Genomic DNA, 25398 nt, shown 5'->3' with positions numbered 1-25398 from the left:
ACCTTGAAATAGCACTAATAGTCAGCCATAAGCAGCTTTTCCATGCTGATTTATGTAAGAATTATAGCTTTAAATTTTTTTCATGGCTTTGTTTCCTTTGGATACAATTCTTGTCTCAGACAGTATGTGTCATATGTGTGCGTGGTGTATAAACGTAGATGTAGATATACATAGAATGCTGTGTTTGATATTTTTGAGTTATAGCAGTTCCAGTTAAGATCTTTGCTCTAAAGATCCATTTATTTTACAAATATTCTCTGAGCATCTTCATATATCAAGCCTTATGATATATACTGAGGACATAAAGACACAATCGCTTATTGTTTCCCAAAGGCGAGAGTAACAGTTATCAAGTAACTACAGAAATAAATATGTTTTAAAATTGTTGAAATGTGCTAAATAGAAATTGAGGGAGTTGTATGAGAGAGAACTAGAGGGGAACTTAAATTGAGAGACTTCTTTGAGGAGTAACATTTAAGCTGACACCTAAGGGATATAATGCAGTTGACTTGTAGATAAAAGAGTGTTTCAGACAGTGGATACAGCCAACTTAAAGTCCCTGAAGAGCATGACACATTGCAGAACAGTCAAGTACTCTGGGCCTGAAAGACTGCATTGGGGGAGGGGATGACTGGTTGGTTTTACAAAAGATGATGCTTAAAAGAAGGCTTAACAGTCTGGTGATGGCCAGAGGGGAGGTGGGTTGGGGGCTGAGAGAAACGAATGAAGGGCTAAAGAAGTATTAATTAGTAGGTGATACTTGGTCACTGGGAATGCAGTCAACAGTAATGTAATAGCTGTGTATAGAACCAAAGGGAAGATAGAGTAATCTGGTCGGGGTAGAGGTGGGGGGAGGATGTTTCATAAACTATATAAATGTCTAACTAATGTAGTGTATACTTGAACAAATAATTAAATAAAATAAAATACTAAAAAAAAAAAACGGTAGAAGAAAAAGAAGAAGAAGAAAGCTTGTGAGACCCCGCAGGGCTTTGTAGGATGCAATTAGGATTTGAGATTTTATTTAAACGCAATGGAAAGGAATAAAAGAGTTTACAGCAGGAGGACAGCATGATTTATGTTTTTAGAAAATATGACTATAATGTAGTGATTGATTAAAGTGAATGAGTGGAGTCAAAGTCAAGAAATAACTCTTTATAGACGTATGAAATAGGAGACACATAGACTTGACAATTAAAAATAATTTGCTAGAGATAATTTTGATTTTGGTGTTAGATATTACCTCTGGTTCTCTTCAGTTTGGAAGAGGTTTCTAATTAGCTAAAGTCAGAATAAACTAATAATGTTCATACCTGCAGGTGGAACAGAGGGAAAGTCGTTCACAGGTATACACTTCATGTCAAGCTGGGAAGAGGCTACATAGTGATCATTTGTGGAAAGAAATTTGGTTAGATATGTTTATTGTCCAATATTTATCTTGTCTCTCATATTCTTCTGGAAATAAATATTGGAAGGAGATATTGAAGACTCCCTGATGAGACTCACATTTGAAATTAAAATTGTCAATCCACTAAAGATACAAATACCCACAAGCATTTGATACTTAAAAAAAATTGCATCATTTTATTGGTTTTTAAAATATGAGGAGATATTTTTGGTGCTATAAATTACCTTCACAGGTATTTCCCCATGAATATGTTTGTCACAATTAGTTTAAAGATTTTTCTTTCTATTTTAATAGTTTATCTTTCCTTTGCTTTTATTGCCAACTCCGTTTAAAAAATAACCTAACCTCATCAGTTAACATCATGAAAGCAAGTTTCTTCCCCATTACTACTTGTAAAATTATTATCAAAGATCAGTAATCACCTCCTAACTGCCAAATAAAATAGCTTTTTCTATGTTCATAAACCACTTCATCTCTTTACAACATCTCTCTACATCTCTTATACATATTCAACTTTCTAACCATCTCTTTATTCTATTTTTTTCCTGTATAAATACCTTAAGTCTCAGCACTGATCAAAGTAGCTTTCTCATATTGCCCTGTCTGTACTATGGCTTTTTCTCTTTATTTTGATGGCTTCCTCATTTACATTTACTATTAGATTTGCCAGCCTGCTGTCCACACACCAAAATGTGTCCAATTCAGGATCCAGTATTTTCCTTTATTTTCTTCTTATTATTTCAGCTAAAGGCCACACCATCCTCCTCCTAGTATCACAGATTCCTTCATCTTAAAACCCAACTTTCAATAAGCTGCCATAAGTGAAAAATTCTTTATGAACTACCTGAGTTTTCTCTTCTTCACTGCCACTTCCACTACCTTAATGGATTCCCTAATTGATTGCCCTTGCCCACAATCTTTCTTTTCAATTTTATTATTTACATAGCTTTCATATTTATTTTCCCCAATTATTGGTGACTTGATAGCACCCCTTTCCTCAAAAACCTGCTTAAAAAAATGCATCCTAAATCCGTCATATGAACATCAAAGCAGTTGTGATCCAATGACTTCTCCAACTTCTACCAATATGCTTTGCACACATTGTGTTCATCACCAAGGGCACTTGCCATTTTTAGAACGTACTACTGTAACCTCCCTGGTTCCTTTCTTAGGTTGGGTGCCTTATAAACTGAGCCAGAAACCTTCCTGTGAAAATGATTTATTGAAGGATCTTCTCAGGAGAATGGAAATGCTATATAATATTGAATATTTTGTCCTCTCAAATGTTCATTTATTGAAACCAAATCTCTCGTGTGATGGTATTAGGAGGTGGGACCTTCAAAGTGATTAGATCCTGAGGGTGGATCTTGAATGAGATTAGTGCCCTTAAGGAAGAGATTCCAGAGAGCTCCCTCCCTCTTTCCCCCTTCTACCCTGTGAGGAGACAGTGAGAAGACAACCATCTATGAACCCAGAAGGTGTGGGCTCTCCTCAGACACGGAATCTGCCCAAGCCTTGATTTTGGACTTCCCAGCTTCTGGACTGCGAGAAATAAATTTCGGTTGTTTGTAAGCTATCCAGCCATTAGCATTTTTAGTATAGAAGCCTGAATGGACTGAGACAATGAGTAAGAGTAATAATAAAAATGCATGACTTCTTCTTTGTCTTTAAAGAGCATATTGTTTTTATCAGCATTTATCACTTATTTTCTTCTGTCTCCCTTTGTAATGAGTTACTTATATGTAGTGAAGTACTTGGCAACAAAGAGATTTTTTTTACTTGTCATTTTTTATACTATCAGCTCTATAGCACAGTCAAAATTTTTTTAAAAAATTCTTGAAATGTATTGTCAGTAAAAGTGAATATTTTACAGGAAATCTTAAGGGTAGTAATTTTATTTTCTGGAAAAAAGCCATTATATATTTTATATTTCAATGCTATATTTATGGTTATGGATTTAAGTTCCCTTCTATTTCATGTCAGCCCTTTAAAAATCATCATTATTTTTTGTCACTGAAATGCTATTTGGTGCTGTTCCAAGATTAATTATATTAGCCATTTTTTTTTCTATAGTGAAACTAAAAGCTATTAGATATAAAATTCATAGAACTGAAAGGAGCCTGAGGAGGTCACCTTAGCTCAGGTCTTAAATGGAATCGAAATCTATTCTCAAATCACTCACAAAAGTAGCTGTCCACTTGTTCCATTTATTTTTCTAAAGAACAAGGCACTGTTCCAATATTTCACAATCTTTACAGTCTTTTTTTCTACTCATAGAGAAATAGAGTACACCTCTCTGACACAGCCTAAGTTCCTATTGGCCTGCTTTTATAACTGAAAGCAAACATATATCTTCATATATCTTTCTCAGCTGGCTTAATTTTGTTTTATCTACATTAACGTTCTTTTCCTCTTCATTTAAGAAAAAGCCATTTAAAGTGAATTGTTTAACTCATTTTAATGAACTTTTAATTTTGACATAATTGTTGCTTCTCATACAGGGGTAACAAATAATACCTTTTTATTAGTTTTCCCTCATGATATCTTGAAAATTATAGTACAATATCACAACCAGAATGTTGACATTGGCCCAATCATGACACAGAAATTTTCCATTACTACAAGGATCCCTCATGTGTCCCACTTCCCTCCTTCCTCACCCTTTCCTTAACTCTCTGCAACCACTAACAAGAATACTATATAAATAAAATCATATAATATATAACTTGTGGATTACCCTTTTTTTACTCATCTTAGTTCCTTTGTGATTTATCCAGGTGTTTGCAGGTACCAGTAATTTGTTTTTGTTTTTTTTTTTCTTTTTTCTTTTTTATGTTGAATAGCATTCCATGGTATGGATGTACCACAGTTTGCTTAAGCATTCAACCAATGAAGGACATTTAGGTTGATTATAGCTTTGGGTTATTACAAATAGTTGCTATAGCCATGCATGTGTAGGTTTTTGTGTGAACATGAATCTTCATTTTTCAGGGTAAAAAGCTAGGAGTGCAATTGCTGGATCACATGGTAGTTGCATGTTTAGTTTTTTAAGACACTGTCAAGCATTAACCTTGTATATCAATTTGTGAAGAATTGACATTTTTACTATGTTAACTCTTACAATCTGTGGACATCATACTTCTCTCCATTTATTTAGATCTTGTTAATATTTTTTCCTTCAACATTATACAGTTCCCAGTACACAAAGTCTATATATTTTTTATTTACATCTAATTATTTCATTTTTTGAGCAATTGTAAGTGATATTATACTTTTATTTTCTGTTTCCACATGTTTATTGTTAGTATGTAAAAATGCAATTGATTTTTGTGTGTTGATTTTTTATCCTGCATCCTTGCTCAACTCATTTGTAAGGTTTGTTAGGGTTTTTTTCTTTTTCGTTTTTGTTCATTCCTTGAGATATTCTGCATAGGCAACTACACTATATGCAAATAAGGACAATTTTATTTCTTCTTTTCTAATCTGTATACCTTATTTTTCCTTTTCTTGTTATATTGGATAGAACTCCTAAAACTATTTTGAAGAATGGTTAGAGTAGACATCTTTGTCTTGTTCTCGATATTAAAGATAAAGCATTTTATCTTTCACCACAAGTATAGTATTAATTATAGTTTGTTTTTTGTAAATGCTCTTTATGAAGTTCAGGAAGTTCCCATTTACCAGCCAGATTACCAACACACCAATGAGTCTTTTCCAGAAGCTGGAAAAATTATTGAATTGTCTAAGCCTATGTTTGAGAAGAAAAATTATATAATTTTGGTGTGTGGATCAAAGGAAGCTAGAATAGACAGCTAAAACATTAAATATCAGAAATACGATTTTAAAAAAAAATTAAGAGACTTTTCTATAAGTGTAGATACATATATGACACAATGATTATTGTAAACACATATAGATTAAATATATTTTTAGGTAAGGATTGTCTTCATCTTATTTTAAAGGTAATGAAAACTCTTCCTTATTTCCTGAGTACTAATTCTGGTAATAGATTTGATTCCAGACAAGAAGATCTTTCCTATCTCTGCAACATGAAATAAAAATAAAATCTACCATATTACTCTCTTGAGATAATAAATATTTCCTTTGAATTGACTAAACAGGCTCTACAAAGATAGAAAGAGAATGACAGCACTAATTATCTATGTTTCAAGTTATCAAAGACTGGAATTAGCAAAAGTCAGTAATAATTAAAATACCAGGAAATTAGGTGCGTAATAAATATTTGTGCGCTAACTAAATGAATAATTATAATCTTAAGTATTATTTTATGAGAGCAAAGCCACCTGATTCACACAGGAATTAAGATGTTTCCATAAGATGGTAGATCAGTGAAAGTAGAACAAAACTGATGATGATAGGGCAAATAATTCTATTGTTATATATTTTTTTCGGTTAATAGTGCACCAAATACAGTGAATATGCCCCAATAAGATTGAACAGTCAAGTCAGCAGAAAAGAGATTATATAAGCAATTCTTTGTTCAGTTACCTGTTAACTGTGGCCACAGCTGTCTGAGCCAGCTGTCCCATGGAAGCCTGATTCTCAGCGCATCCGTGGATGGTAGAAGAACGCAAAGATTAGGAAGGGACTCAATATGACAGTGGAAATGATCTGACTGTGGTCAGTCTGCCACCTCTGCGAGTGCTGAGGGAAAACACTAACTGTGCCTCCTAGGAATGCCAGAGTCTCCTTCTCACCTTGTTGATTTTATAATCCTTCCCTTGTTGCTGCGCATCATCTTGACTTCCTAAGTATAGCTGTGTTTACAAACCTTATTTTCTTTTTAATAATTCATTATGCTCCTTCCCTCACTTTTAAAATCCTGTTTCCTTAGTTGCTAGTATCTAGGGATATTATAAGTGGGTATTTATCATACTTTTTAGGTTTCTTGAATCTTCGGTGTTTGTGATCAGTAGTCTTATTAAATTTTCACAAAAACTTATTAAAAGTGAACTTTATAGTTGATGTTCAAATTAATCAAGATGGAGAAACAGGGATCAGATTTACCTTCCTGCCTTGAAAGACCAAAAAACTGGAGGAAACATAAGAAATTATTTCGCATGACAGTTGACATCAGGGAACGATGGACAGTTACTTCTGAAAGAGGAAAAACTAATGAGGTGATCTCTAATTACTGACTGTAGAAAGTTCCCAGAACATAGTGAAGATAGGAATCCACATAGATTTTGGACTCTCTGATTTAAGGATATAGAGTTGAAAGTCCAGGGTTACCATGGTGGTTAGAATTCACAGAAGAGAGAACTGGAGGCCAGAGAGCTGCGTAGAGAGAGAAATCCAAATATCCACAGTGGAACTTCTTTGAGTGTTCATTTGAGTACTTGTCAGCACACATATGTAAGCAAACTACTCAAAGCCAAAATGAACCACCAAAATAGAAAAAGTAATGCCTGGAGATCAGAGGGCCAGGAATAGTGCCTGTTCCCAGTCGCCTAAGTGGAATACCTCATAATTCATAGGGCATCAGTTAGAGTCCTAAGAAAAGTCTGTATTCATTGATTAGAAAAAAAATTAACTCCAGACTTAATAGTGCTCTTGTCTTGCCTAACAGAGCCGGAGACCAAGGCCCAAAATGATCACATCAATTCCAGGTAACTTAATTGTGTTGGAGAACACAGCTCAAACATATTTAAACAAATATGCAACATCCAAGAAGGTAAAATTCACAATGTCTGATATTCGATTAAACATTACCAGGCACGATGCAAAGAAGAAAATACAATCCATAAGGAGGAAAAATGCCAACCAATTAAAACTGAGCCGGAAGTGACACAGATCATAGAATTAATAAGCAAGAACATTGAGAAATGTTATTATAATTGTTTTCTGTGTACTCAAGAAGCCATAGGGAAGACTAAACATGTTAAGTAGAGGCATAGAAGAGATTTTTTAAAGAGGACTTAAACTTCTTTAGGTGAAATCTCTAATGTCTTGGATGAAAAATACACTGGTTGGGATTAATCCCACATTAGACATTGCAGAAGAAAATATAAGTGAATTGAAAACATAGCAAAAAAACACTATTCAAATGAAGCACAGAAAAAATTAACCTGAAAAAAAAATTAGTGAACTTTTAAAAAATTTATAGTGGCCGAAATATGTGTAATTGGAGTCTCTAAAGTAAGCGGGGGGCGGGAGGGGGGGGTGACAGAAAAAAAATATTTTACAATTAATGGTCATTTTTTTTCAAAATTTGATGAAAACTATAAACTGATAGAGCTAAATAGGTCAATGAACTCAACACAAAAACATAGGTATACCAAAGCTTATGAATTGCTTAAAATAAATGATAAAGAGAAAAAAATTAAAGCGGCGAAAGACATATTGCATATAGAACAAAGATCAAGGTAACATATTTCTTGTCTGAATAATGTAAATTATAAGACAGATTGGAGCTTTACCTTTAGTGTACCAAATATATATACCTAGAATTTTAAACTCAGAAAAAATATATTTCTAAAAGGAAGTTAAAATGCTACGACTTGAGGGAGCAAGAGTGGAAGCAGAGTGACCACTTAGAATGCTAATTCAATACTTCAGGAGGGAAATTATGGTTGGTGGGCTAATGTCATAACACTGAGGATACTGAGGTGGCTGGATTTGGAATATAATTTGAAAGTAGAGCTGGCAGTCCTTGCTAATTTGTTGGATTTATCAATTGTAAGATTATGGGCAGCAGGGGTGGGGAGAGTTCAGAATAACACCTCAGATTTTTAGCTTAGTTTGTTTTGGCACCACACCATGTCACATTTCTTTCTCATTATAAAATTGCCAGGTAGGCATTAAAATTCCGATGTAACAAACGATGAAAGTGGTGATCAGGTAGAAAAGGGGCTTGCCCAGTATCACACAGCCAGGGAATGGCAGCATCAAGATTCATCTTTAAAAAGCAATATATCAATTTCCCTAAGATCATTGCACTTAGTAACAATGTACCTTCAGATTTTTTTCTAGCTGCTTTGACTAGATTAGAAAATAATCCATGAGGACAAGCTGAACAGCAGAGACTTCAGTAGGCAAAAGTTAGAATTAGCGAGATTATCTGTCATTAGCTTCCAGTAAGCCACCGAAAGAACTGGTTCATTCTACAAAACTGAGACTGTGCTTGAGATTTTCAATTCACGGGGGCTCACGGCAGTCCATTTCCTTTGTCATCACTGTTTAGATTGTTGCCAAAGTCTGCCTCTGACTTCCTTGTTGGTGCTGTTAGACTCCCATACAAGACCTGATCCCTCAGCTATCTTATAATCATTAAAATATTTATGAAGATAGAACTGTTTGCTCACGAGAAAAGATCCTAGCTCTTTGCAGTGTTTAGAAATTGAACAAAAAAAAAAAAACTTGGAGTTTTGAGTTGGTTGTATTTTTTTTTTTTTTTAGTATCAGATATCACTTTTATACAGGTCCTATGGGTATAAAACAACTCTGTATGCATACTTGACTAAAAAGCCAATATTTTTTTCCATTAATAAGGATTTTAAGGTTACAAGAGTAATATCTGAGACCTGCTATTAGGTCAGTTCTACACTATTAATAGTAGTGTTATTGCCTTTCTGTGAAGTCTCCTTCCAGTGCCTAAAATAAAAACAGGAAGGAAGGGTTGTAAATAGATAACATCACTAGTAGATCACTTTGAGGAAGCAGTGATCATTTCAAGCCCATAGAGCTTGACCTCCAACAAATCTTTCTTTGTCTCTCTATCATAAGACAGTAGCAGAAGTGTGACTTCTGAAGCAATTCAAGAAAGGCACCTCACTGTGATTGGGCTGAGAAACCTAGGCAGTAATGTCTGATTACATTATTTTATTAAAAAAAAAATAAAGGATCTATGTTTAAAAACAAAAAATCTTTTTTTCTAACCAATGTATTTCTGACTATTGATGTTCCAATTTCTTCAACAGCTGCCTTATAAAGAGATTCAATTCATTCAGTTTTATGTAGGCAAGAAAAGAGGAGTCTCTCCATTATTTGAACAGCAATTTCCATAAAACACCAACAATCATTTACCTTTATAACATATGCCTTGGTGAATGTAGTGTTAACCCAAAGGAAAGAGATCAGAATATATGTTACTCCCTAAAATGTGTAGTGAGGAGATTTCCTTTGGCATAAGTAAATTCCTACGTGGGCTAAATTAGCTTTGTAAAGATGTCTTCAGATGCTCTAGGAGTTTTCAGAATGCAGTTAACTTCCTTTTTCATTATCCCTATTAATTTAAGGAAAATATAGCACAGAGAAACATCATAATGCTTTGTGATTCTTCGTGGTAAATGTTGGATAGAAAAAAATCAGTAAATGAATGACATAAATCCATAGCTATTATTGTGAGATTGTAATTTGGTTTCATGAAATATAAATAATAGTCTAGAATAGAAGTAAAGACATTAAACTTCAAAAGAAATGCCGATCAAAGATGTAGACAATGATCTGTAAAATGATATTCAGAGAAATGTTGTTAATAACATAGTAAATTTAAAAATAGCCTTCATGCCTAGTAATAGGGAAGCACTTCTGTGAACATAATCATTCATAAGCCCTTAATGCTTTCACAGACTAGTACTATAAGGAAATGTTCCTATTATAAACTGACATGGTACAGTGCAAGGTAAGACAGGTTGAGCTCCTACCTTAGACCAGGTGCTATGTTATGTACCTTAATGCATTATATCATGTAGTCTTCACCATTCTAAGAAATTGGTACTGTTATTTTCTCCTTTTTCTTGATATGTTAAGAGTAGAGAGATTACATGAATTTCCCGTGAATACATAATAGGTGATAGAGCACCTATTTGATTCGAACCCAGTGTGTCTGCTTCCAACACTGCTGCTCTTAATCATGACTTGCCCCCTTTTCCTTAGAATCTTTGCAAATATTCAGCTTAACTACTTCAGGGTAATTGGATGATTTTTATTGTTTATTGCTTTCATGCTACTATGAAGCAATACAGAATGCTCAGAACCAGTGTCATTCCAACTAGAAATAACAAGGCACTATAATTCTGATGGATTTAAAAACTGCAGTTCTGTTATCTGATTAACATAAAAAATTAGGGGTTTGCAAAACTCCTCTGTTTTCATGATCATGATGCCACAGTCAGTAAATTTCTTGAAATTTTTTAATTGTGGATTTGTACCGTTCTTTTAATACATTTAGTATTTGAGTCACTGAATAATGAGAGCATCATATTCAATATTTATTAATTTTTACATGTTGTTTGTATAGGCATCTAAGAGATATTTATTTTGACTCTTTTTGTGACCAACTTCAGCTTATGTAGTTTATCCTAGGTGTCACCCACTGTCGGAATTCTGTAAGCTCCATTCTCCCTGATAACTCTGTTAGCATGTCTACTTAAAAGGACACCAGAATCTCCTGATTTTCTTCCTACCTCACTGGCTGTTCCATTCAGTCTTCTTCACTGATCCCTCTTCAAATCCCCACTTTTAAACATCGGTGTCAAAGGCTTAGTACTTAAGACACCTTTGGTAATATTTTATCCATTCTCATAGCTTTAAATGCAATCTCTAAGCTGATGACTCTCAAGTTTTATATCTCAACATGAATGTATCCAACATGAATGTCTATTTGATTGTCTCACTTTCAGGTCTAAATATGCAACTGTAAATGAGATCGTTTTAATTTCTCCTTCTGATAGTTTATTATTGGTGTAGGGAAATGCAACAGATCTCTGTCTATCAATTTTGTATCCTGCAAATTAGTGAATTCATTGATCAGTTCTGATAGTTTTCTCAGTGGAGTCTTTAGGGTATCCTATATATTGTGTCATGTCATCTGCAAATAGTAGCTGTACTTCTTTTCTGATTTTGAGACCTTCGATTTCCTGTTTCCTGCTGTGCCTAGGACTCCCAGTGCTTTGTTACATGAAGTGGTGATTGTGGACATACTTGTCTTGTTTGTGATCTTAGAGGAAGTTCAGCTTTTCATGATTGAAGATGTTAGCTGTGGGTTTGTCATATGTAGCCTTTATTATGTTAAGGTATGTCCTCTATACCCACTTTGTTGAGAGTTTCTATCATGACAGGATGGTTTTTGTCAAAGATGTTGAGCTTTTTCTGAGATACGATTTTTATACTTCATTCTTTGATGTATCATATTGATTGGTTTATGGATGTTGAACCATCCTTGTATTCCTGCCATAGATCTCCCTTGGTCACAGAGTATAATCCTATAATGTATTGTTGAATCCAGTGTGCCAATGTTTTGTTGAGAAATGTTGCATTCATGTTCATCAAGAATATCGGCCTGTAAGTTTCTTTTTTTCTAAGATGTTTGTTTGATGTCGGTATCAGGGCAATGCTTGTTTTGTAAAATGAGTTTGGAAGAGTTCCTCTTTCTTCAATTTTTCAAAATAGTTTAAGAAGGATGGGTATTAATTCTTTAAATGTTTGGTAGAATTCACCTGTGAAACCATTTGATTCTGGACTTTTATTTGTAGGGAGTTTTTTGATGACTGCTTCAATTTCATTGGTAGTAATTGGTCTGTTTAGATTTTCTGCGTCTTCTTGTTTTAGTCTTAGAAGGTTACATGCTTCTAGAAATGGATCCATTTCTTATAGATTGTTGAATTTATTGGCCTATAATTGTTCTAAGTATTCAGTAATGATTCATCGTATGTCTGTTCTCCTTTGTTCTTCTTTTTCTATTCCTTTAAATATAAGGTTAGATTGTTGTTGAGACATTTCTTGTTTCCTGAGGCAAGCCCATATTGCTATGAATTTCCCTCTTCGGACTGCTTTCAGTGTGTCCCGTAGATTTTGGGTCATTGTGTTTTCATTTTTCTCAAGGTATCTTTTGATTTCTTCCTTGATCTTGTTGTTAACCTATTCATTGTTTAGTAGCATCTTATTTGGCATCCATTTGTTTATGCGTGTTTGCTTTTTTTTATTGTATTGATTTCTAGTTTCATACCATTGTAATTGGAGAAAGATGCTTGATGTGATTTCAGTCTTCTTAAATTTATTGAGACTTTTTTTGGTGGCCTAATGTGTAGCCTTTTCTGGAAAATGTTCCATGTGTGTTTGATGAGAATGTATATTCTGCTGCTTTGGGGTGAAATGCTGTAAAGATATCAATTAAGTCTATCTGGTCTAGTTTGTCATTGAATACTACTGTTTTCTAGTTGCTTTTCTGTCTGGAAGATCAGTCCATTGATGTCAATAGGGTGTTAAAGTCCCCCACTGTGAGTGCATTATGGTCGCTCTCTCCCTGTATGTTGATCAATAGTTGCTTTATTGAGGTCCTCCTATGTTGGGCGCATCAGTGTTTACAAGGGTTATATCTTCTTGGAGTGAGCCCTTTATCATTATGCAATGTCTTTTTTTGTCTCTTATTGCCTTTGTTTGAATGTCTATTTTGTCCGATGTAAATATTGCTAGCCCTGCTGTTTTGCTTCCCTTTTCATGCAATATCTTTTCCCATCCCTTTACTTGCAGTCCGTGCATGTCTTTCCATCTGACGTGAGTCTCTGCTAGGCAGCGTGTCTTGTTTTCTTTTGCCAAGAATTATAATCCCCTTGTTTTCTTTTTCCTCCCCAATTCAATTATTTTTAAAAATGACAGTTGACATTCAGTGTTCTTTTATATTAGTTCTAGATGTACAACATAGTAGTTAGACATTTATAAAATTTCTGCAATAATCCCCATGATTAGTCCGGTACCCAGCTGGCACTATTCATAGTTGTTACAGTACTATTGACTGTATTCTCTAAGGTAGACTTTACGTCTCCATGATTACTTTGGAATTACCACTTTGTATTTCTTAATCCCTTCACCTTTTTCGCCTGGACCCCCCAACCCCCACTCTTCTCCAGCAACCATGAGTTGGTTCTCTGTTATCTATGAGTCTGTTTTTTGTTTTGTTCATTTATTTTGTTCTTTAGATTCAACTTAGAATAAGCGAGCTCATATGTAGTATTTGGCTTTCTCAGTCCAACTTATTTTATTTAGCATAATACTCTCTGGATCTACTCATGTTGTCACAAATGGTGAGATTTTGTTCTCTTTTATGGCCAAATAATATTCCATTGTATATATATGTTCCACGTCATTTTTATCCAGTTGTTTATCCATTTCCACTTAGGTTGCTTCCACGTCTCGGCTATAATAGATAGCGCTGCAGTGAACATAAGGGTGCATATATCTTTTTGCATTAGTGTTTTGGATGTCTTTGGATAAAGACGTAGAAGTAGAATTGCCAGGTCATCAGATAGTTCTATTTTCAATTGTTTAAGGAACCTCTGAACTATTTTCCATAGTGGCTGCAGCAATTTACATTTCCAGCAACGATGCATGAGGGTTCCCTTTTCTCTGCATCCTAGCCAAAACTTGTTGTTTGTTGATTTATAGATGATAGATAGCCATTCTGACAGGTGTGAGATGATATCTCATTGTGGTTTTAATTTGCATTTGTCTCACTGGTGACCTTGAACATCTTTTCATATGTCTGTTGGCCATCTGTATGTCCTCTTTGGAGAAATGCCTGTTCAGGTCCTCTGCCCCTTTTTCAACTTGTTTGTTTCTCTGCTGTAAAATGGTATGTGTTCTTTCTATATTTTGGGTATTAAGCCCTTATTAGATGTGTAGTTTGTGACTATCTTCTCCCAGTTGACAGATTGTCTTTCATTTTGTTGATGGTTTCTTCACTGTGTAGAGCTTTTTAGTTTCATGGAGTCCCATTTGTTTCTTTTGTTCCTTTTGTTGCCTTTGCTCATAGAGACATATCCAGAAAGATGTCGCAAGGCTAATGCTGTGTTTTATTCTAGGAGTTTTGTGGTTTTGAGTCTTAAATTTAAGTCTTTTAATTCATGTGGAATTTATTTTTGTGTATACTGTAAGAAGTTGGTTTAATTTTTTTTTCATGTGTCTGTATGATTTTCCCAGCATCACTTATCGAAGAGGCTGTCTTTACCATCTCTTTACAATATGCATTGTATATTCTTGTCTCCTTTGTCAGACTGATAGATCATGTAAGTGTGGGTTTATTTCTGGGCTATTTTATTACATTGAGATATATAAATATTTCTGGGCTATTTTATTATGCTGAGATATTACTATTTTATTACAATGGATAGGTGACCTGTTCATTCTCACCTAGGAAATAGGAAAGTAAGATCATGATTCCACCCACACTAATGTTTACTCATTGGAGAGGAGAGCAGTGTGAAACATGAAAAGGTCAGGTGCTGGAGTCCAAAGATTTGGCTCTGGTAGTTGTGGTTCTGACACTTCCTAGCTTTCTGAACCTGGTCCTGTTTCTTATTTACTCTTTCTTAGTCATGCTTATTATAAGGGCTTCAACCTAATGAGATTACTATAAGGAGCAAACAGATGTCACATTCGTTCACGCTGGAAAGGAGGCACCATGGCTCTTGCTGATTGGTAGCAACTGATTGAAATACTTGAAGAGCTACAAAGAGGTGTAAGGTAGAGAGCATGGCAAAGATGGTGAACAAGATAGAGATATTCTAGTGTATCTTTCCGAGTATTCTACAGTCCAGACTTCTCTCGTATTTTCCAGTTTCTAAGATTGGCTGTGCACTATCCTCTCTGTCTGAAATATCTTTCTCTAACACATTCTTTACTATGCCATAATTATCACCTGTCCTTTAAGTCTCAGCTTAAATGACATTTCTCCCAAGGAGGCCTGCCAGTGACCACTCAAACTAGATTAGGCCCACCTTGTTCCCATGGCACATTTTTCTTCTTCATAAGTCTCAGCTCTTATTGTAATTACTTGTGAAAAATCTCTCTTACCATTTATGCTGAAAGTTCTAAAAAGGCAAGGACTATGTGTGTTTTAGTCAACACTTTCTCATCATAGTACAATACAAATGCCTCATATGTGAGTGAGTGCTCAATAAATTAACAAATAACTTAAATACACATCTCAGAAGGATTAGGAATATAGCAAGGAGACTGCAGAGGAATTGAGGCATATATAAAGGATGAGTAAATATAAAGGACAAGTAAAAGCAATTTAAGGAAAATCTTGAACAATTTGCTTTTTCATATAAAATAGATGAAACATAGCTGCCAGAAGGCCCATCTGTTATTGTATGGTATAGAGTCTGTCACATAATACATGTTCAATAAATATTCAGTAAATAAATATATAATTAAACGAATGTATAGACAGTTAACATGAACCCTCTGGGATTCTGATATAAGACAATCTACAAATGATTTTTAACACAAGGAACAATACTTAATTTTTAAAATGAATTACACTTTAAGGAACAAAAATATTAAGGATTGTTCAGGAATTTTTTCTATTGAGTAAATATATGTTCAAAATACTTTGATTGTATTTGTATGCATTCATACATGTGAAGTGTGAAAGGGAAAAGATTGGTTCTAAAGGGTTTCTCTTACATTTCCAAAATGATGAAAACATATTTATGTTTTTCTGCATGTTCACATTTACATAATTATGTAGCCTAAGAGCCGAATGTAACCCAAAAGAAACTTACCTGAGAGAGAAACAATTTTTACTAGAAAGATAATAAACTTAGTTTTGAGTCCATTCAGGTTGAAGTGCCATGGAAATTTCTAGCTATAGCTGAGACTTATTGCACGTTATGTATCTTTTGCCTCTATTTCATTAAGGTACAATGGATATGATAAAAATGCCAAACTCATATTACTCCTATATTAAAAATATTGATATATGTAAAATGTTTAAAATAGGGACTGGCAACTAACTGATATTCAATGAATATTAGCCATTATTATTAATAATATTAATGATATTAATAACAATATTTCTACTAGATGGTTGATCCTGTCTAGAACTGAGCAAATTGATCACATTTTTGAGAAAACAGCAGAGAAATGATGATTACATCTATAGGGGAAAATGCTTTTTCCCGGGGAGGGGAGAAGGCATAGAGAGAGAGAGAATAATAATTTGAGAAGAGTTGAGCTAGCAGGAAAATAATCTCCCAGGGATATTTATATTCATTATATTCATATTATGGATCATAACAGTTTTTTCAGTGAAAGAGACTGAGAAGAAATGGAAATAATACAGGCCTTTTTGAATGAAAGATTGCTAAACAAAATATCTATTGAGTTAGAAGATACTTGCAGGAATCTGATCATAACATATGATATTTTTAAAAACAGCATTATGTAAAAAGGATGCACTATATAAAAGTTCCTCTGGAGAAGGGGATGATTTATGTTGAACTTTGCCTCCATTTTCTTAGCAATTCTGCTCTGGCTCCAAACTAGGCAAAACAAAAGCTCATGTGGTGCACTCTCTCTCGATGGTAGTTCAGCCATTCTCCGTTATTAATGGAGCATATCTGTCAGGGATCTCACTCTAGCCTAAGTGACTTATTAGAGTAGTCTTTCCAGCTACACATACTACTGTCTCATAGGGCCTTCACGAAATTTCCTTTCTTTATTTCATTATATGTCAAGTAATGTTTTTTCAGTGATGTTTGAGTGCTTTTTATATCTATACTCTGGCACCCGTCTGGCTGTTTGGTGAATCCAATCCTAATTCATTTTTATTTTTAGAAGACATTTTTATCATATAATATTGTATTGTGACCATGCAATGGCTACAAGTGCTAACTCTGAAACCCTCATGCCCCAGTACGGAACGCTTCTATCTCTCACTAGCTATGTGAGTGAACCAATTATTTAACCTTTGTGTGCATTTCTGACATGGCTTCCTTATTTGTAAAATGAGAATTTTAACAATAGTACACACTTGATTGTGTCATGTCTTGCTCATAATACGTGCTTTGCACGTGTAAGCTATTATTAACATTTTGAAGAAATTTACTCAAAGATGAATAAGACTTTTATTCTCACACTATAATACAGAAATAGATGTTTAAGCAAATCACTGAGACTATAGCATTGTTGTTGTATTAGACAGATTTCTACTAGGTGCAGCATTTGAACAACAACAACAACAACAAAATTAATCAGCTTTGCTTGGGGGCCAGTGGGTGTGAGAGTTCCAGGTTGGGTGTAACAAGAAAGGAAAACCTTCACATTCTACTTGAGAGATTACTGGGCTTATGATAAATTATGTATGGGAAAAATTTTTATAAAAGAGTCTTATTAATAAGGGAAGGGAAATAAAAACCCAAACAATCATTATCATGTGGATTCCTATTAATGACAGCTAGCCAGATGGATAAAGCACATTATGGAAAACAAAGATGCAACAGAGAAAGTGAATCAATAAATGAAGCATGTTTTCAGATATAACATGATCAATTTTATGCTTATGAAAATGTTTTCTTGTTTTGCCATTGTATTTGGAGAGGCAATTAGTAATAATAATGTGATAATATATGAATAATGAATATAAACCTGAAAATCAAACATGTAAATGCTTTGTAGTTTATATATTGTTGTACAATAATACTGTTTTTCTATGCAATTTTACATAAACTACAAACCCAGAAATTAGTATCTTATAATCTGAGCTAAAAATCACTGTCTTTATAAATATGTTTAAAAATAAACATTAACATATATATTTGACCTTAGATATTCAATATATAATCTTAGCCAGTTCTTCACATTTTCATTTGCAACATGTTTTCACATTTTCTAGAAGCAGATGAATATCTAATAATGACACTTGTGTTTGTATTTTCAAAAACTGTTTTCAGACAGCCAATAAGCATAGATGGGCATATATATTTCTTTACCAATTATTAAACTTAATGATTATGTTATCCTCATAAATATTTAATATCAAGAAAAATAAATGTAAGTACTCCCATTAAAAAAAAATATATAGCAATAATATTCTGTGATGTTGTTTCTCTGGCCAGTTCTATGCCATATATCCCATTCAGAATAAGAAGTGTCTGGATAGAATTTCAGCTGTGAAGGTGCATCCTAATTCAAAAGTTAAGCCATTAATTATGCAAAAAAAGAGGTGTTCCTATGGATAGAGCATTCCTACGCTTTCCCTATACAGCTCTTTGTATGAGAACTGATAGGAACAGAGATCCTATCTTGTGAAGGTAGGGAAAGGAATGAAATAGGGAATCAGCCCTAGGTTATGATGTTGACTTGTCCCTTCCCAGCTGCATACAGTTGGCCAATGACTTCCCCTTTTTATGCCTCAGTCATATCATTGGGGAAATGGGTTTCCTGAAGATGATTATGAATGACATTTTGCAGATTATACTAGTAACCAATTATCTTTTGATATTGCTAACTGTTATTCAGATACTTGGGGTATATACTTTTTTTTCTATATCCAGAAAATCATTTTCAGTTATAAAGCACAGTTTTATTCTCCATAATTATTTTGCTTTTTTTTCTTAATAAAGAAAATGACGAAAATGAGACATACTGTAAACACGACTCCAAAATATTTTCCCAGGTGGAGATGATTTAACAACTAACTATGAAGTTCAGATCTTGAAGGTCAATTTTGAAGATTCAAATACTTAAAGAAATTTTCAAATTATAAAAGCAAGGCATAATTTCAGTCTTGAATTTACTTATGTTGACTCTTACAGGTGCTACCTAACTAGCTGCTTAATTTTCTTTTGAAAACCCTTTTAAAATTTCCAAAGAATTTACTCCAATCCATTGAATATTTTTGAGTTAAAAAAGTAGAAGGAATGGTAACAATGTTATAAATAATTAGCAGAATAAATGCTACAGAGGATGTGGAATTTTTTTAATACACACATGAACATATACACACAAAAACACAAATAACATTAAATAAAAATGAACAAAGACATGATTATCTCTTTAACACAAATAACTGACAAGATAATACACATAAAACAGACTTGGAAGCCTTTTAAGATACATACTAAATATAGTTATAAATCCAAAAATGCATTTTAATTTAAAAAGAACCCCAAATAAAGATGATGGCTTCATACTAATTATCCATATTAACCCTCACTGAGAACTTGCACATATTTGCAAGAAGGATGCATGAGAAAGGATATGTTGTCTATAATCTCAGAATAATGTAAAGCTAACTGTTACATGTGACTGTAACTCATGACTTAGACTCCAGTAAAACTGTCCTGTGATCAGTTTGATTACCAGGCAAACAAAAGTCTAATTTGTAGAGGAAGAGAGGCATTAGCAAAACAAGAATATATAATTCATAATACTATAGATTTCCATTTTAATAATCATTTCAAAACTTGAAAATTATTTTCATGAGGTTATTTACTTTTAAATCTGTAAATATTTACACAAAAATGTTTTTAGAGATGGCTCAAATATATCCAATAGCTTAAAATTTTAATAAGCACAGGATTTTTTTGTAACACAAAATTCTTAACCATAAAGTGCTGGGGGTGGGGAAGGTAATTTTTACATGAAAAAACCTCAGACTTGCATTATAAGTAAAAAAAAAGGGGAAATATGTGTAAATTAATTTACAACTGATTTTGGTTCTTACCAAATTGACTTTCTTATCTATTAATTTGGCAATATAATTGGTGATAATAATTACAATACCAAGGTTATATCATCATAAATTCCTAAATATAAAATATATATTTTTTTGGTTTAGGAAATCCAACAAAAGTGTGAATTCCTTCAAAATCCCTTTCATCTGAAATAAAAAACTTTCATTGAATTTAGCATGACTTAATGTAAATGTTTAAATAAAATTTCTAAAGTGATAAGTAGTGATATTCATTTTAAGCATCTTTATGAGTAAATTCTCAGTTGACAGGCTGACAGCTAAGAAATTACTGGACTATCTTTAATATATAGTTTTCTTTAATTTTTGTTTCAGTTTAAATGTAAGGTGCTATTTAGCTGCTGACTATATATATGTTGAATAATATTTGAATGAAACTCTTATCCAAACTCTTATTGCCGCCATACTGGTGGCAATAATTTAGAATTACCAAACTGTGGTATTTGTTAATGGATTTAATTTCACTCTTTGAAAATGTGGATAGAAATATTGATTGAATGCCAAATAGATTTATGGACAAGCAAAATATGTACAATCTGAGATTTTTTTTGAGAGAGAGGAAAATATGAGTATACTTAAGGAGTCAATTAATGAATGTTAGTCAGATATCTGCTCTAAATTAAAGTTTGAAAGTCTTGAGTTAAAAATTGTTGGGCGTAAATATGTAACTCTTAATTGTTACAGTGTTACCCATATATACATATTATTTCTAAATGAATGGGATCAAACTACATGCTTTGAAGAAAACATATTTAATTCTCAGAATAGAGGTAGCTCTTACCTTCAGATTATATTTATTCAAGATGCATTCAATAAATATGTTAGATGGAGTTAATGAATAACTAAATTATTAAATGAAAGTTATTGCATAGAACTGCTTTTGTAATGTTTTGAGATTAAACAAATTTGGAGCTGAATAACAAATCTTTTTCTGCACCAAGAGACATTCTAATTCATGAACTCATTTCTTCAAGCTATTTTTTTAAAAGAGACAGTGTTGCAGTTTTAAATAATCATATTACATTTCCTTTCATCATTCCCATGAGACCGTCCTAGCATCTATATACACTAGTTGAGAAGACAAAGACAAAGGGAGGCTTGAAACAAAGGAAGATAAAGCTAGAATCCTGGTTTTGACTCCCTCTCAAGTGCTTAATCCACTCCCCCACATTCCAATTTACAATAAAATGAAATTGGCACATTAACCTGAAAGGGAAAAAAAGAAAGAAAAATGACCAAAGTCATTCAGTAAACTCAGGCATTTACAAAGAAGTAACTGTGAATTTAGGCATATCTAAAAAGGAATTTGGCTCTGAAATGGCAAAATTGACTTATATTAAGTGGGAAAAAAAGACAAAGAATAATCTGGAAATGCTTGAGAGTAAAATTAATATAGAGAATTGGCTTGTGCTCATTGTAAAGTGGCTTTAAAGAGGAATTCTGATGAGCGAACGTATTAAAAATAGTTTTCACTCTTCCTGCCTCATCAAAGAGCCCCCCATTTTCCTACAGAAACTCTGTAAATTGTGGGGCTCTGTAAGTACATGGAGGAATATAACAAATTTGCCATTCTTGGGACTGAATATGTGAATGAGGCAGAAATAGAGCTTAGCAGGAAATTTTTATTTCACTCAAGAAATTCTTCATTTATTACAGTTATTAAGAAGACTCTGAAACTGTCAGTCTTGTCTGACAAAATGAATTGCATTCTAAGTGCCTTCAAAGCAAAATCTCTCATGAAGGACAAGTCAGAAATAGATGGTATAACACAGGAAAAAAAGCAAGAAGCAAGATGAATGAAACTAAAAAATGTCATTCAAAGTATAACATGTATAAAATGGCAGCTGTACTTAAGGACAGAAAGAGAAAGTAAAATGGTAAAGCAGGAAGGAAATAAATAGAGACAGGATATAGAACACACAAATTCTTAGGATCCAGATTTAATCTAGGCATTTTCTTACTTGCGCTGGATATTAGGTCATTTGTGTTAATCTCTGTGCTTGAAAATTATCATATTTATATAAATATGTTTGAACCTTCATGTACTTAAAGTGCCATATGCTGTCTATGAGTGATTGTCATTTTAAAACATAGAAATGGAGAAAATATAATTTATTAATTAGTACCTACTAGAATTTCCACTGCTGTGGTCTAGCCAAAACAACACAGTAAGAGAATAAACTCCCCCCTTTTTTTAAAAAAATCGTACAACTTTCATAAATCATTTAATATATCCCCAAATTCTCATTCAGAATATCATGATTATTCAGTTATACTTACCCATCTTTCATGTTGGTGATTAAAAATAAAACAATTTTAAGTATTAGAACCTTGGCACAAAATTTACTCTGCTTTTAAACTGTTAAATCATTCTTCTGTTTCCTTTAATAATTTTGGGGGAGTTCATATAAAATTTGTGAAACACCAATAAGTTCTCCAAAGTTCATAGTATATTATTAAATAAACCACATATTATCAATTAAAATGATAATACAGAGAACGTATGCAACTAATTCAATCAGTCCACCTACTTATTTTATTTGCTTTAGAGACAGATGAAATATTTGCCTGAATTATATACTACATTTTACATGACATACTAGTGAGCTCTCAAAGTGCAATAGATAATAAACTGTATTCAGCCTGAAAACAAGTAATAAATACAAAAATTCCATTTCAAGGTAGAAGTGATATTTGAGTATTTACTTAATTAATTAGACTGGTAGCTCTAGGAGGTGATGAGATAGGGAATAGAGGAAAGGGGAAAATCACATTGTATTGTATTCTAATCAGTTTCAACAAGGATTTTTTTTTTTAAATAGTATTCTCAAGGTGTTGTATTGAAATCATCCTGTAGGATTGTTATATTGTTAATACTCTTCTTCATTTGCTAAATTTCCCACCATGACCACCAAAATATTTAGAGTATTTGCAGAGCAAAAAGTCAAGTTTGCTCTATTTTTAAGCAGATGCATTGGTATATTTATTATTTATCTATTAAACATTAACTATATTAAAACCCACAAAATGTCATGAAAGAAATTTATATGAGCCATTTTGAAAGACTAAATATCTTAATGATTTTAGAATTTACCTAAAAAGGACTGCCTAAATATTAAAATAGTCACCTTTGTAAAAAGACTTAATCAAAATTATAAGAATTTTAGTTTCTCATTAATACTCTTTCAGTAAAACAATAATTGAACACATTTTTTTTTTGAAACAAGTAAGTCCGGAAATGTGTTACCTTATGGAATTTTTAAAGCAAGTCACCTTTCTGCTCTTTAATATGACTCTAATTGCAATTGAACAGACACCATACAGTGCAATGACTGATGTTAGTAATGCATGACATTTTAGCAATACAGTGTAGCTATCATAAAATGAGAAACATAATTAATAGTCATATTTCTACATATGCCCAAAGCACTTAGTGAGTGTAGATTTGGAATATCAAAACTGTTAATCATTTTAGCTAAAAAATAAAAGTTTTTTTTTTTTTTATTGCATTTGTATCTGACTGACATATAAACTAAGCAAAGATGTCCTTGATCGGTAGAAACAGCTGGGTTTGTTTGGGAATAAATTTAAACTAACTTTTTGGTTCTCATTATGATTAGTTTGAAGAACTGTTAAGTAAAAAATAATAATAATAATAATAAAGATCTTTGCATTTTGTAAGAACATGTTTTATGTATGATTGAAATTTTTACAACACTCCAAAAAAAAGCCATCCGATGTTAGATTTAAAAATAAAATCAAAAGCATTTTCCGACATAGTACACATGAAAAATTGGAAATTCCAATATCTTCAATAGAAGTTATAGAAAGTGTATGTCTCCTTGGAGTTTGACACCCACTTAACACAGCAGAAAATAAGGTACTATACTGTAAACAAAAAAGTACAGTAAAGGACAATTGTAAATTTACATAAGAATAGTTCATAAACATTTTGGTCTTTCCATAACAGTTTTTATATAAAATGAATAAAAAAACCTTAGACAGCTGTCATCATTCTTGTTTGACCACTTTCACTTATATGCACACGGACATATTTATATAGCAATATATTGATGCACCGTTACATGGATATTAAACTATGATTACTGCTTGTAACTGAGATGTGCATTATCCATTCAACATTATCCATATTGAAATACTCTTACATTATGTATTCTTGCCATGTTATATCTATAAAAACATGAAAATATAACTTTACATTATTTCAATTATTTACATTAGTTCAAGCTTGACAGAGAAAAATCGGTAAGCTACAGTTTTTAGAAGAGGAGGCCCAGAGGTACAATAAATAGCATTGATTGAATATAGTCATCTTTTTCATTTTTAAAAACTCAATTTAAGTAATATGGAAACAATTAGTCTGCAATTTGGTCATTCTAGCATTTATCACTAAGACTTCAGTTGCACCTCCAACATTTCTGATGAGGAGAAATGTACTAAAAATTAGATACTGTATTATCTTTGAACATGTGTTAAGGGACAGCTAAATTTAGTGAAGAACATCATGATACCACATGCCACCATGTTCTATGCAAGTGGTTGCTGTTAAACCCTACCTTTCTCTTTCCCTTCTGTAAATATTGTATGTTTTCTAAGCACTTAGTAAAACGTCAAGTGCTACATAAAGGCCTACTTGCAGAAATAACAAGAATAAAAATATTAAAAATAACTATTAGATGTTAATAATTGTTTAAAACCCTAAATTAATTTTATTTTAGGGGGCTTAATGAAAATAAATGGTCTTTTATGAAGGAAAAGATAGCTCATTAAAAATTTTAAGCTAGAGAAAAATAAGCTTTTCAGTCAAAAGTTACAGAAGTGTGATGTTTTCTTTTTCACATTAGGCATGTGAAAACAGCTGTTCCACCTGAGGAATAAGTATGACAATAATACATTAGGGTAGTTTTTATTGATGGCAATGAAAAGACTATATTGCAGGTGACTCAAAAGTGCTTAAGTTATTCATGATATAAGAGAAGCTCTTATAATTTTAAAAACAAAAACTTAGATTTAGTTTATGGATAGTTTATGGTCAGCTATCTAAAAAGCTACTTTCAAGGCATTTCTAACTCCATTTACAACTAATTCTTTTCTTCTGTAAGCTAAAATACTTTAAAATGGAATCTCAAATATTCTGAATATTCTGATAATTTTTTAAATTAGCCTTTTAGATCTATTAGCATTTATCTACATAGATTAAATGCTTTACATTAAATATTTTTATACATAGTAAAATATACTAAAAAAACAGATTTAGATATTGTTTTGGGACAAGTTTCTACTTTAAGTACCATCTGGCCTTAAAATGGGGCAATTTTCTCTGAGAACCTAACAATTTGATAGTGTCTTTAAACTCACTTGATTTATGACCAAACTGTAGCTAAGCAAAATTAACTGGACCACTTGCAAATAAAACAATAGAAAAATGTTTATTTCAAATGTCAAGCATTGCCAAGTAATTTTATATTAA

At 32.7% G+C, this 25398-nt stretch overlaps 1 protein-coding gene and 1 long non-coding RNA gene across 4 annotated transcripts in view; both read right to left on the bottom strand.

Annotated features, from left to right (window-relative positions):
- Positions 1-254: 254 nt before the first annotated feature.
- Positions 255-9091, bottom strand: LOC105292203. Its single transcript, XR_895901.1, has 3 exons — positions 9063-9091; positions 5108-5117; positions 255-265 (listed from the first exon to the last, which is right to left on the bottom strand). It is a non-coding gene; the product is annotated as an uncharacterized LOC105292203 (long non-coding RNA).
- Positions 9092-23573: 14482 nt separating this feature from the next.
- The window catches only part of GRIA2 (glutamate ionotropic receptor AMPA type subunit 2), a 139807-nt gene continuing 137982 nt past the window's right edge, over positions 23574-25398 (bottom strand). For all 3 annotated transcript variants that reach the window (XM_011360334.1, XM_011360335.1, XM_011360336.1), the window contains exon 16: positions 23574-25398. This exon is cut by the window's right edge and continues 794 nt beyond it. The gene's annotated coding sequence lies outside the window, so the exon portion shown is untranslated.

The sequence above is a fragment of the Pteropus vampyrus genome, unplaced genomic scaffold (assembly GCF_000151845.1).
Source record: "Pteropus vampyrus isolate Shadow unplaced genomic scaffold, Pvam_2.0 Scaffold53, whole genome shotgun sequence".
Taxonomy (NCBI): Eukaryota; Metazoa; Chordata; class Mammalia; order Chiroptera; family Pteropodidae; genus Pteropus; species Pteropus vampyrus.
Note: the sequence above shows the minus strand (reverse complement) of the source record. Positions and strands in the feature narration are given on the sequence as shown.